We start from the raw sequence: 11,494 nt of genomic DNA on the forward strand, positions 1-11,494 counted from the left end.
GAAGAAGGCAAAGCATTGGGTTTTGTTTGCTTGATCGATTTTACTTAATGCATGTTATGGGACAGCATGAGTGTGCCACAGAAGGGGTGTATAAGTCAAAGGCTGGCCACGCAGACTTAGTTCTTTCCTTCCCAGGGACTGAACTCAGCTTGTCAGGCTTGGTGACAAGTGTCTTTGCCTCCTGAGCCATCTTGCTGGTCCCAAAGTATTTGTTTTTACGTATTTGGAATTTTAAGAACAGCCAAAGATAGGGCTGGAGAGATGGCTCAGTGGCTAAGTGCATATTGCTTTTGCTTTAAGACACAAGTTTTACCCCTGTCCCCACATCAGGAGGCTCACAACCATTTGGAATTCCAGCTCCCAGAGAATCCAAGGCCTTTGGTCTCTGCAGGCACCTATACAATCCCACACAGAATATATATATATATATATATTCATAATACATATGTGTATATATGTATGTATACATGTATATTCATATATGTACATATACACACATATATTATTTGTGTATGTAAATGTATATACATACATATATATTATATATGTATATTGTAAAAAGAACTTTTACTCGCCTGCTTCAGTTGTTGTCTTAGAGGATTATTGCCTCTGTCTACTAACCTAGTCCTAGTCCTGAAAGCTTCTAGCCTCCATACAATCTAACCTAGGCCTAGAATGTTTTCAGCCTCTGAGACTTACTTACTGCTGAGTAGGCTCACCCTTTCTTGTGTTACTGAGCTCTTGGTTGGCTCGTTCAATTCAGCTGTTCTGGCTCAAACTTCTCTCCCAGCTGATTTATTCAATCTAGCTTTTCTCTTGGCCTCTAAATTGCTCCGCTTGGCCTCAAACTAACTCCAGCAATTTGCTCTAATCTCCTGGCTTCTTCTCACTCTCTGGCTCATTTGATCTTCACTTGAGTCTAGTTTGTGCTCTCTCTGCAACCTGTCTCAGGCCCATTAAGTAGCTTCCCTTTCCTCTCCCTTCTCCTGAGAGTTGGGCATATCCTATTCTGTCAAATCTTCTCTGATTTGTCACCTGTTCTGCCACTCAATAAGACATCACTTTCAAACTTGGGTGCTTCCATTTACAAACTAACTTTGCCTTCATTGTTTGGGACTAAAGGTGTGTACCACTATGCCTGGATCTAAACTTTTATTTACCTGAAACTTGCTTTATACCAGGCTGTCCTTGAACTCAGAGATCCACTTGCCTCTGTCTCCTGGGATTAAAGGCATTTTTATATTCCAGCCACATCACACAGACCTAGAAGGCCTTTGGATGTTATCTCTATATATACAGAACAACCATGTTTTGAATTAAAATTTCTCTCTATATATACAGTATACAGTATATATACATATATGTAATATATATATGTATATATGTATATTACTATATATGTCCATATGTACTGTAGAAGAATTTATATACACTATATATTATATATACTCTCTATATAGTTACTTAATTACAAAAATAAAACATTTCTTAAAAAGAAGAGTTAAGGATAATTTCAATTCATGTTAGCAGTTGGAAATAGAGATTTGACTTTAAGGGAAATTGGGATTGGCAATGAATGTGACAGGAGCCTACAGTGTTTAAATTATATATAACATTCGAAGTGATGAGGTAAGTTTGCCCAGGCTTGAAATGCTGGTTAGGAAAGGCCTTAAAGTTCTGTGGCTCAGTACCTGTTCAGTAGTTGACACATAGTGTGTAATGTATTCATCGAGAACTGGGTTGTTGGATGAATGTGGACATGGCATAATTATATTTCTATGAAAATATCATAATGAGACCCAATGTTTTTGTGCTAACCAAAAATTTTTTTTCCGTGTGTCTTTTTTTCCTCTTTTTTTTAAAAATAATTTATTTCATTTTATTTTTTATGTGCATTAGTATGAATGTCTCTGATCCCTTGGAAATGGACAGTGATAAGCTGCCATGTAGGTGCTGGGAATTGAACTCAGGTCCTTTGGAAGAGCAGGCAGTGCTCTTAACCACTGAGCCATCTCTCCAGCCCCTGCTGATCAAAATTTTTAGTTAAAACGGAAAGGAAACTGAATCTGTTCTCTTCTTACTTTCTTGATTCCAGGAATTGTGTGAGCTCTTGGGGAGTCTGTCTAAGGTTAGTCCAGTATTTGCCACTTGACAGGGGGCCCGGAATAGACTCGGGTTCCAACCAAGTTGTAAGACAGTTTAGTGTGAATGTGGGTTTAGGAAGCACTGGCGTGAGGAGCTGGTTAGTTACTAGTTGCATTCAGGGGCCTCATCCTGTCCGATAGAAATAGCACAGTGAAGGGGAACCCTGGTATATTGCTCAGAGCCCCTGCCTCCTTCTCCTCCCCAAAGGTTCCCTTTCCACACGTTCTTTACACATTCTCTAACGGAGTCAACTTCATGTCCAAAGCACGTAGTGACAGCCGAGCATGCCAGGACCCCACGCAGGGGAGCGCACACACATTGAGGGCCTCCCCGTGGCTAATTATCATGACATGACACAGCTTCCCGGGCTGAGTCAGTCTTCAGTGGCCATTCAAGGTCATAGGATGTTTGCTCTCATTTCCTGAAGCTGAAGGGCTTGCAAAACGGTCTGTCCTGTCCACGTCCAGAGAGGAAATCAGTCATCTATGAGATCCCATGTGGAGAGGACAAGGAGGGAGAAATGGAAAAGATTAGATAAAGTAGCTGTTCATTTTTTTTCAGCAGCCATCTGGGTAACTGCCTTCAGCTCCCTACATTCTGGATCATCCTTCCATCACATCTTGGCTTTAGAGGAAATCAAGTGTAGGTCAACCCCTAACTGCAGCTAGGCAGTTGTGTTCCCAGATACGATCTCATCCCCACCATCTCTGCTTCACATGCTGCTGCCTTCTCTCTCTCTCTCTCTCTCTCTCTCTCTCTCTCTCACACACACACACACACACACTAGTAGTTTTTGGGCTTTTCAAGACAGGTTTCTCTCTGTAGCCTTGGCTGTCCTGGGCCCCATCTGTAGACCAGGCTGGCCTTGAACTCACAGAGATCCGCCTGCCTCTGCCTCCCTCGTGCTGGGATTGCAGGTGTGCACCACCATGCCGGTCTCACTGTCATATTTTTAACCTTTGAAGTATTACTTCAAACCGTAACTTCTCTACACTTCTTCCTAGTGCTTAAGCCTCCTATCATTCCACCTCTCCTGTGGCCACATCAGTTACTATAAGTTTTCTCTCTCCATAGTGCTTCCTGAGGCAGCGATCGCTCATTTCTTGAGTGGGGTACAGAGGACTCACTTGTGTGTACCTAAAAATTAAGGGCATACCCTTAATCTTTCAGACTGGTACTCCGCTTCACTTATAGAGATGGATGAGTGGAGTGGACCATTTGACTATGCCAAATCGCTTTCCTAAGATGAGAATAAGGATGATAAACATTGCACTAAGTCTTTTGTTGTGTTATTACATTTGATTGCCACCATCAAAAGTAAGGAAGCTCTTTCCTCTATTTGGTGAATGAGGAAACTGAAGTAGAAGGAAATAATTTGTTTAAGAGGCAGAAACAAGAGTCAAGCTTATGTCTTTTTTTTTTTCTAGCTTTATCGAGGTATAAATGAGAAAAATGGCGTATGTTTAAGTTCTGTGTGTTAGTTCATTTTACGTTGCCATATCAGAATACCCAAGGCTGGGCCAGCTCCATGGCTGAGACGGTAAAGGTGACTGCTGCCAAGCCTGACAATCCGAGTTAAGGAGAGAATGGACTCCTGAAAGTTGTTCTCCGACCTCTACACGCCCCACCTCACCCCCAGATAAACACAAATGTAGCAAACAAAAGAAGACAAAATGCTTGTGGCTAACTAAGTCTCAAGGAGAGGAGGTTGTTCCGGGTGAACATTTGACTGCAGCTGCATTGAATAGAGCTGAGTGTCGTGGCTCGCAACTTCGGGAGAATGTCTGTGAGTCTGAGGCAAGCCTGGTCTACATAGAGAGTTCTAGGCCAGCGAGGGCTACGTGGTAACCCCTGTCTCTAAAAACAACAACAAAAAGAGGCTTATTGTGACATACATGTTTGGAGGTCCTCAGTAAAGAGCACTGACATCAACACAACTGAGTTAGAACACTCTGAAAGGCAGAAAGCAATCACCTGTGTGCAGGAGGGCCAAGTGTGTGAGGTGGTCTCCAGGCTGCCAGGAGAATTACAATCATTTTGTTCATTTTCCAAGTGTGGCAACACCAGTGACCTTTCACAAAGCCCCACCTCTTAAATCAGTGGTTCTCAACTTTTCCTAATGCTGTGACCCTTTAATGTAATTTTTTTCTGGTGACCCCCAACCATAAAAAATTACTTTGTTGCTACTTCATAACTGTAATTTTGCTACTGTAATTTTGTTATGAATTATAATGCAAACAGCTGACACTCGATGTCTGTGTGGGGTTATGGCCCACAGGTTGAGAACCACTGTCTTAAGCTTCCACCACCATAACACCAACAGATAGGGGACAGGATTCTGACACAAGCCTCTTTGGGAGCCGTACTCAAACCACAGTGCGCTGATTTGGCACAAGTGTACATGAAATGATCACCACAGTGAAGCGAATTAAATCATTTATCACATCACGAACGTTAACTTTGACAGGTGATGACTGTCAACCAATATCCCAGAAAAGATAAAATGTGCTCAAGTTGACCAGGATCTTTTTATCCTGTTTTAAGTAAATATCTTAATATCTATTGTTGTGCAAAATAAATCTTCTTAAATGTTAATCCTCAAAAATAGCATGCAGTTTTAAGTTTTCAGATCATTTTCAGTGTGCAATTAAAACACCTTTGGAAAAGAAGAGAAAAAAAAATGTCTCCTGATAATGGTCAAAGGGAAGAAATAGAGAGAAAAGAAAATATAGAAAAGGATAGGAGGAAAATCTGGAAGGGACAAATCAAAGGCAATTTTCTGGGAGGGGAAGTTTTAACCCCTACCTGGAAAAGTAGAGTAAAATTTTACCTGCAGAGTAAAATTTCCAAGATTGTATACTTTATAGTCACAACGCTATTACCCAGACAGCTCAGTCGATAGAGCATGAGACTTATGGTGTCCCATAGGAGAAATCTAAAAACAATAATTAACAAGTCACAAAAGGTCTCTTACCTTTGAGTGGGTGAGTCTGCAGACACATGCCTGCCTGTGAGCCTAGCACTGTGGAGGCAGAAACAGGAGTTTAAGGATGTCCATAGCTACCAAGTAATTTAATGCCCCCTGGGGCTACCTGAGTCTCTTTATTTACAAAGGAAAAAAAAAAAAAAAAGATTTGATGGAATGTGAAATGAAAACTCAATATAGGTAAATATTTCATACTATGTTCATAAGATTCTTCCTATATTATTTCATTATAATTTCAAAAACAAATGAGGGATTAGAACTGATTATAGAATTATCCCTAGTGACACAAACTCCCTCGACTGAATTAAATATGACTCATGGCGTCCTGATCAGCCCAACCATCAAAATGTGGTTTTTATCACCTTGGAAAGAGAATAGAAATTAACGTCTGCTCTTTGGCACTGGTGTCTGCCAACAAGACGATTCACTCCTGTTTGAGAGAGGACCCTGAATGACATAGGTTTATGTACTCATTCAGTAACATGAAAATTTAAAAAACAAACCTTTAAATGAAGCCATGTGGAAAACCACAGACCGACTGGCACCACTCTGAGTTAATCCCAGATTGTCATCCAAAAGTGTTTTGATTTAGGGTTCATTTGCTAAGTAATGTTATGCCTAAAGCATCCTAAATCAGGTAGGTCAAGATAGAGCCGTATTCCAATGTCACAAGATGGACACCGGTCCTAGTGGTACCCGATTCATACAAACGACCAGCAGTTATGGGGTACTAACTTACTCACGTGACATACCCTTGCAGCACTAGCCCGTGAGCTGGTGGGGGGGGGTCAAGGAGGTTGCCAGTGGGATGAACTTCTGGTAGAGTGGAGCCTTTGGGCCACACTTGGATCCTATGTAGGGTGAGCAGCATCCTCATTAGACTTAAAGAATACATTTAGACAAAACATCTTCAGAGGACTCTGTTTCAGGCTAATCCACTATTTAGTGGCAACCTGCCACTAAATAATCTCCTAGATGTGTCTCAGATGACCAGGACATTGCTACCTGAACGAAGCTATTATAAACGAAGTGAGCTGCTCACTTGAATCGTGGAAAATGGTAAAGCCAGGTTCCCCATTCTTTTCTGCTCAGCCACTGCTTTTTGTTTGTTTGGTTTGGGTTTTTGTATTTTGAAGCAAGGTTTTTCTGTGTAGCCCTGGCTGTCCTGGAAGTCTCTTTGTAGACCAGGCTGGCCTCAGACTCACAGAGATCTGCTTGTCTCTGCCTCCGAAGTGCTGGGATTAATTCTTGGACTTTCAGACTCCCTCCCACTGCCCCACAGTGCGGCTCTGCTTGGAACAGGAAGAGGGAAGACTGGAAGGGAGACGCTGCTGCAGGAAATTATTTTCTTTCTTTTTAAAAATGTAATTATTTTCTCAGACTTACCATTTTATGTGTACGACTGTTTTGCTTACTTCTACATAGGTATACTGTGTGCCTGCCGGGTATCCGCGGAAGTCTGAAGAGGGCATCAGACCCCCTGAAACTTGAGTTACATAATGGTTAACAACATCACGTGGGTGCTGGGAACCGAGCCTGGCTCCTCCACAAGAGCAGCAAGCCTTTTCAACTGCTGAGCCATCACTCCAGCTGTTCATGTTGCTTTGTACAAAGCTTTGGAGGTGCTTGGAACAGGAGCCATCATGGCGAGTTGCTTCTGGGAAAGAGGCATTTGTTAATATTGTCGTCACTGTTTAGATGGGAGAATTGAAGGAAAGGAAGTCAGAGTTGAATGAACCTACGGAAACATCTATGTTTTCCTTTCTAGTAACCTACCTAGCCAGATTAAAAACAATTATCATCAATCATAAACAACATGAACTGAGTATTATCATTCCTTATATGAATTATCTCATTCTATCCTTGCAACAACTCTATGAGTTGGTACTTTATAATTAGCTCTAAGCACAGATGAGGACAACAGGCATTGAGTCAACAGTTTTCCAGTTTTTTTTTTTCACATATATATTTTTTTGTTTTGTTTGTTTGTTTGTTTCTAGACAGAGTTTCTCAGTGTAGCTTTGGCTGTCCTGGACTCACTTTGTAGACCAGGCTGGCCTCAAATTCCAGAGATCCATCTGCTTCTGCCTCTCTGAGTACTGGGATTACAGGCATGCGCCACCGTGCCCAGCTTATATTTTTAGTTTTTTACATTTTACTTTATTTACTTATTTATTTTAAGATAGAGTTTCTCTGTGGTAGTCCTGGATGTCTTAGATATACCTTCCTTGGTTTGCAGAGTACTGGTATTAAAGGCTTGCTCTACCACACTTGGCTTTTAAGTCTTTTTTTTTTTTTTTAACAAAACAATTTTTGAAACAAAGTTTCATGTAGTCCAGGCTTGGCCTTGAACTTGGCAGATAGCCAAGAATGACCTTGAACGCCATTTCCTCTGTGCTCTACATTCTAAGTGCTGGGTTTATAGGCATTTATACCACATTGTCTCATATATCACCCTGAAATTGTGACCAGGAGGTATGTGAATTCTGTTATAACCTCTTAACAACTTTTCATTATACTTTTATGTTTTCCCTTTCTATCTTTTCTCCCCGTTTCACAGAAATCTTAAAGCATAAAAACACTAGCTGTTTTGAATTTTAGTCGTATTTCATTCTGCCCTGCCTCACCCCTCCTCCACACCCTCCAAGGTAGTTGATTCTCCATCATTGGGAGCCAAGAGTTATCATGCTTGGCAGCAGATGCCTTGACCAGCTGAGCCATCTCACTTGCCCCACTTATTTTTATTTTTTTTAATTTTAAGTCCCATTTAAGAGTTGGGCCTGCCGTCACAGGCCTACAGTCCCATTACTTGGGAGGATGTCATAAAGAACCGTCTTGGAGGCTGCCCACCATACTCCTTAAATAGAGGTGTGCCTCCTTGGGTGTCCAAACATGCTGAAGGCTATTGACAAGACAGACTGAAGGAATCAGATGCAGCCTTTGCTACTATGCTCTGAGATGTAGCCTCAGTCTACTATTTTGGAGGAAATATGGTTGAATTATAAGGGCGTATTTGGCTCAAAGAACAAAGATTTTGGATGGGGATATCTTTATGCTGTTGGGATCATACAGAAGTATAACAGTTTTGTATCTGAGGGATTGAAATGTCAGAGGAACAAGTTACTGAGTGGCCCTAGATCCAGGGAGTACTCAAGGGCTAATAAACAGTCTCCACCTTCAAGAATCTAGCTTTTCATGTGGCAGAACAGTGATTACGTTTGTATAAACTCAACTAGACATGAATGTTTAGCATCATAATTAGAGTGTTTAGTTACAGAAGAATCATATAGACTGATAAATGTATGCTTGGTTTTCTGCTTTTCCTCTCCTCCCTCCCTCCTTCCCTCCTTCCTTCTCTCTCTCTCTTTCTTTCTTTCAGCCCAGGCTGGCCTTGAACTTGCTACAGATGATCTTGAATTAAGCGCCCCGCCCCCCCCCACCTCTACCTACCTCTGGAGTGCTGGGACCACCTGCTGTGTTTAGGGGGGTACTGACAGTCAGAGCCTTAGCTTCACTCATGCTAAGCGATGGAGTCTACTGGAGGAGCTACAAACCCAGGCCCCTTTTGTTTTCTTTTATAAAGTGGGTGTCTTGCTCTGCAGCTCAGACTAGCCGCAAAGTCGGTATCCTCCTGCCTCCACCTCTGATGTAGCTACCTCTAGCTCTGATACATGATTTGGAAGGACAGTGTGCAGCAGGTGGCTTCTGGCTCCATTCTGCTCTATGAGCCTAGGGTTCTAGGAGTAATCTAAGAAATTATTCTGTGAACTTAAAAGACCATAGAGAAGAAGACTGACTGCAACTTATATTGTATCTTTATAGTGTTTGATTTAAATCAGATAATATTTCAATCAGACTGCGTTGATGGGATGTAAGAAAATCCTCAGGGTTTTATAGATTTACACTGAAAATATTCTGGAGACAGGAATCAAATTAAATATGTATACATAGTGTGAGATGACCCAGAAAAAAATGAAAGCAAATGGTTTCATACACATAGCCACCTACTTTATATTTTATTAATCTAATTAATTATCCTGTGGTGTTGGGAAGATGGAGGTGTAAGTAACCCAGATATTTGTCTGGTGTTTCACTTGTTTGTTATTTTGAGACAGAGTCTTGCTGTACATCTCTGGCTGGCCTGAAACTTGCTGCAGTTCTCCAGCCCCTATCTTCCAAGTACTAGAATTACTTATGTGTACTACCACGTACTTCTACTGGTGTTTAGACCATATGGTGAGGAAACACATTGCTTAGATTCCAAATCACCACCACTACCACCATCATCATCATCACCACCACATCACCATTATCACCACCACTCCTACCATCACCACCACCACTATGATTACCACCACCATCACCATCACCACCATCATTACCACCTCCATCACTTCCACCATCACCACCACTACCTCCACCACCATCATCACCACCATGACCATCATCAACACCACCACCACAGCCACCGCGATCACTACCTCCGCCATTGCCACCATCTCCTTCTTCTTTTTAAACAGTCTTTTGTAGCCCAGGCTGGCCTTGAAGTTACTATGCAGCCAAGGATGACCGTGAATTACAGAGTCACTTGTCCTTACATCTAGAGCACCATGTTGGAGTTTATGCTGTACTTTGGTAGTGCCTTCCTGGTGTGGTTTTAGTGGCTTGTACCTATAATTCTGTATTTGGGAAGCTAAGGCAGGAGGATCAAGGTTATCACTGACTACATAGAAAATTCAAACCAGTCCCAGCTATCTGAGCTTTTGTCTTAAAAACAAAGCAAAGCAAAAGGGCTAGAGAGATGGCTCAGTGGTTAGAAGAGCCTGCTGGCCTTCTAGAGGACCTACTCAGCACCCATGTAGGGCAATTCCAGCTCCAGGGGATTTTATGCCTTCCTCTGGCCTTTGTGGCACCTGCAGACTTTCACACATACAATATATAAATTAAAAACATAATAATAAAAAGTCTTACAATGATTTAAAAAACCCACATCAAAACCAAATTATATTTGAAAATGTTAATATGAACCTAATACTTTGCTAATTTAAAAATTCAAAAGTTTTTAAAAGAAGAAAAAAAAATTCCTAGAATACATGTTATGTAAGTATTTACTTTTGTCCAACTAAATAAGCTCTGGGGCTTCGGAGATGGCTCAGTTGGTAAAGGCACGTGTGAAGCCTGATGCCCTGATTTCTATCCTTGAAGCCCCTGGATGAAAGAGAAAACTGACTCCAGAAAGTCTTCTAAGCTTCCACACACATGCACATGTGAATACAAACAAATGTAATAAAACTATTTATTAGAAGTTTTACCTTCTCGAAGTCCCAAGTTGATTAATTTTTAAAATATTTATCATATATAAACTATTGTGGTGTATGATGCATCAAACTGAGCACCATCATTAGGGACATCATTAGGACACTGGCTATCACAAGGTGCTTCATCTGATGTCCCTAGGACATGTCAGTGAATGCTGAGATCATTTCCTTCATGTCTGGTTATATCTGGAAGCCACGGGACAATTAAACTGGGTTCCTCCAGGCCATAGGTCAGGATCAAATGATAAAGAAAAGGGTGTTGTTGTTCCATATTTTGTACTCCTTGTTGATCATGTTCTTCCACTGAGTAGTCAAATGCTGCTTCCTAGTCAGCCGAGGTGGCAGGTGAGCCCCAGCATGGGTGTGGGAGAAATCCTGGAGCTATATGTTGTGGGAGAGGTGAGGAGGCTGCCTACTTGGATTGAGTGGCTTAAATAACAGGAAGTTATCTTACAGTCTGGTGACAGGATGTCAAAGAGCAAGGTACCAGCCTGTCTGGGGCATTCTCTGGCTTTCAGATAGTCATTTACTTGCTGTCTTCTTACATGGCAGAGAGGAAGAGAGCAGGTCTCTGCTGTCTCTATCAAGGTATGGATCCTAATCTGAGAGCCCAGCTGTTAGGATCCGTTTTAAACCCACTTAGCTCCCCAAAGCCCCATGTTCAAAGACCACCATCATACTGAGGGTTAATGCTTTAGCATATACATTTTAGGGAAGGGTAAAGTTCAGTCCACAGCACATGCATTACCTCGCCTCTCCATGACAAAGGTTCAAGTTAGGGTAAAGAAGCTTACAAAGATAAATGTGGGGCCAAGAGAGATGGCTCAGCAGTTAAAAGCGCTGGCTGTTCTTCCAGAGGACCTGGGTTCATTCCCCAGCACCTACCTGGCAGCTCACAGCTGTCTGTAATTCCAGTTCCAAGGGATCCATCACCCTCGTACAGGCAAAATAAAACAAACAAAAACCCCCAAATGCACAAAAACTTAAAAATAAATTGTTATATATATATATATATATATATATATATATATATATATATATATAT

This window comes from Psammomys obesus, unplaced genomic scaffold (genome assembly GCF_907164565.1).
Source record: "Psammomys obesus unplaced genomic scaffold, mPsaObe1.curated_primary_1811, whole genome shotgun sequence".
In the NCBI taxonomy this organism is placed as follows: domain Eukaryota; kingdom Metazoa; phylum Chordata; class Mammalia; order Rodentia; family Muridae; genus Psammomys; species Psammomys obesus.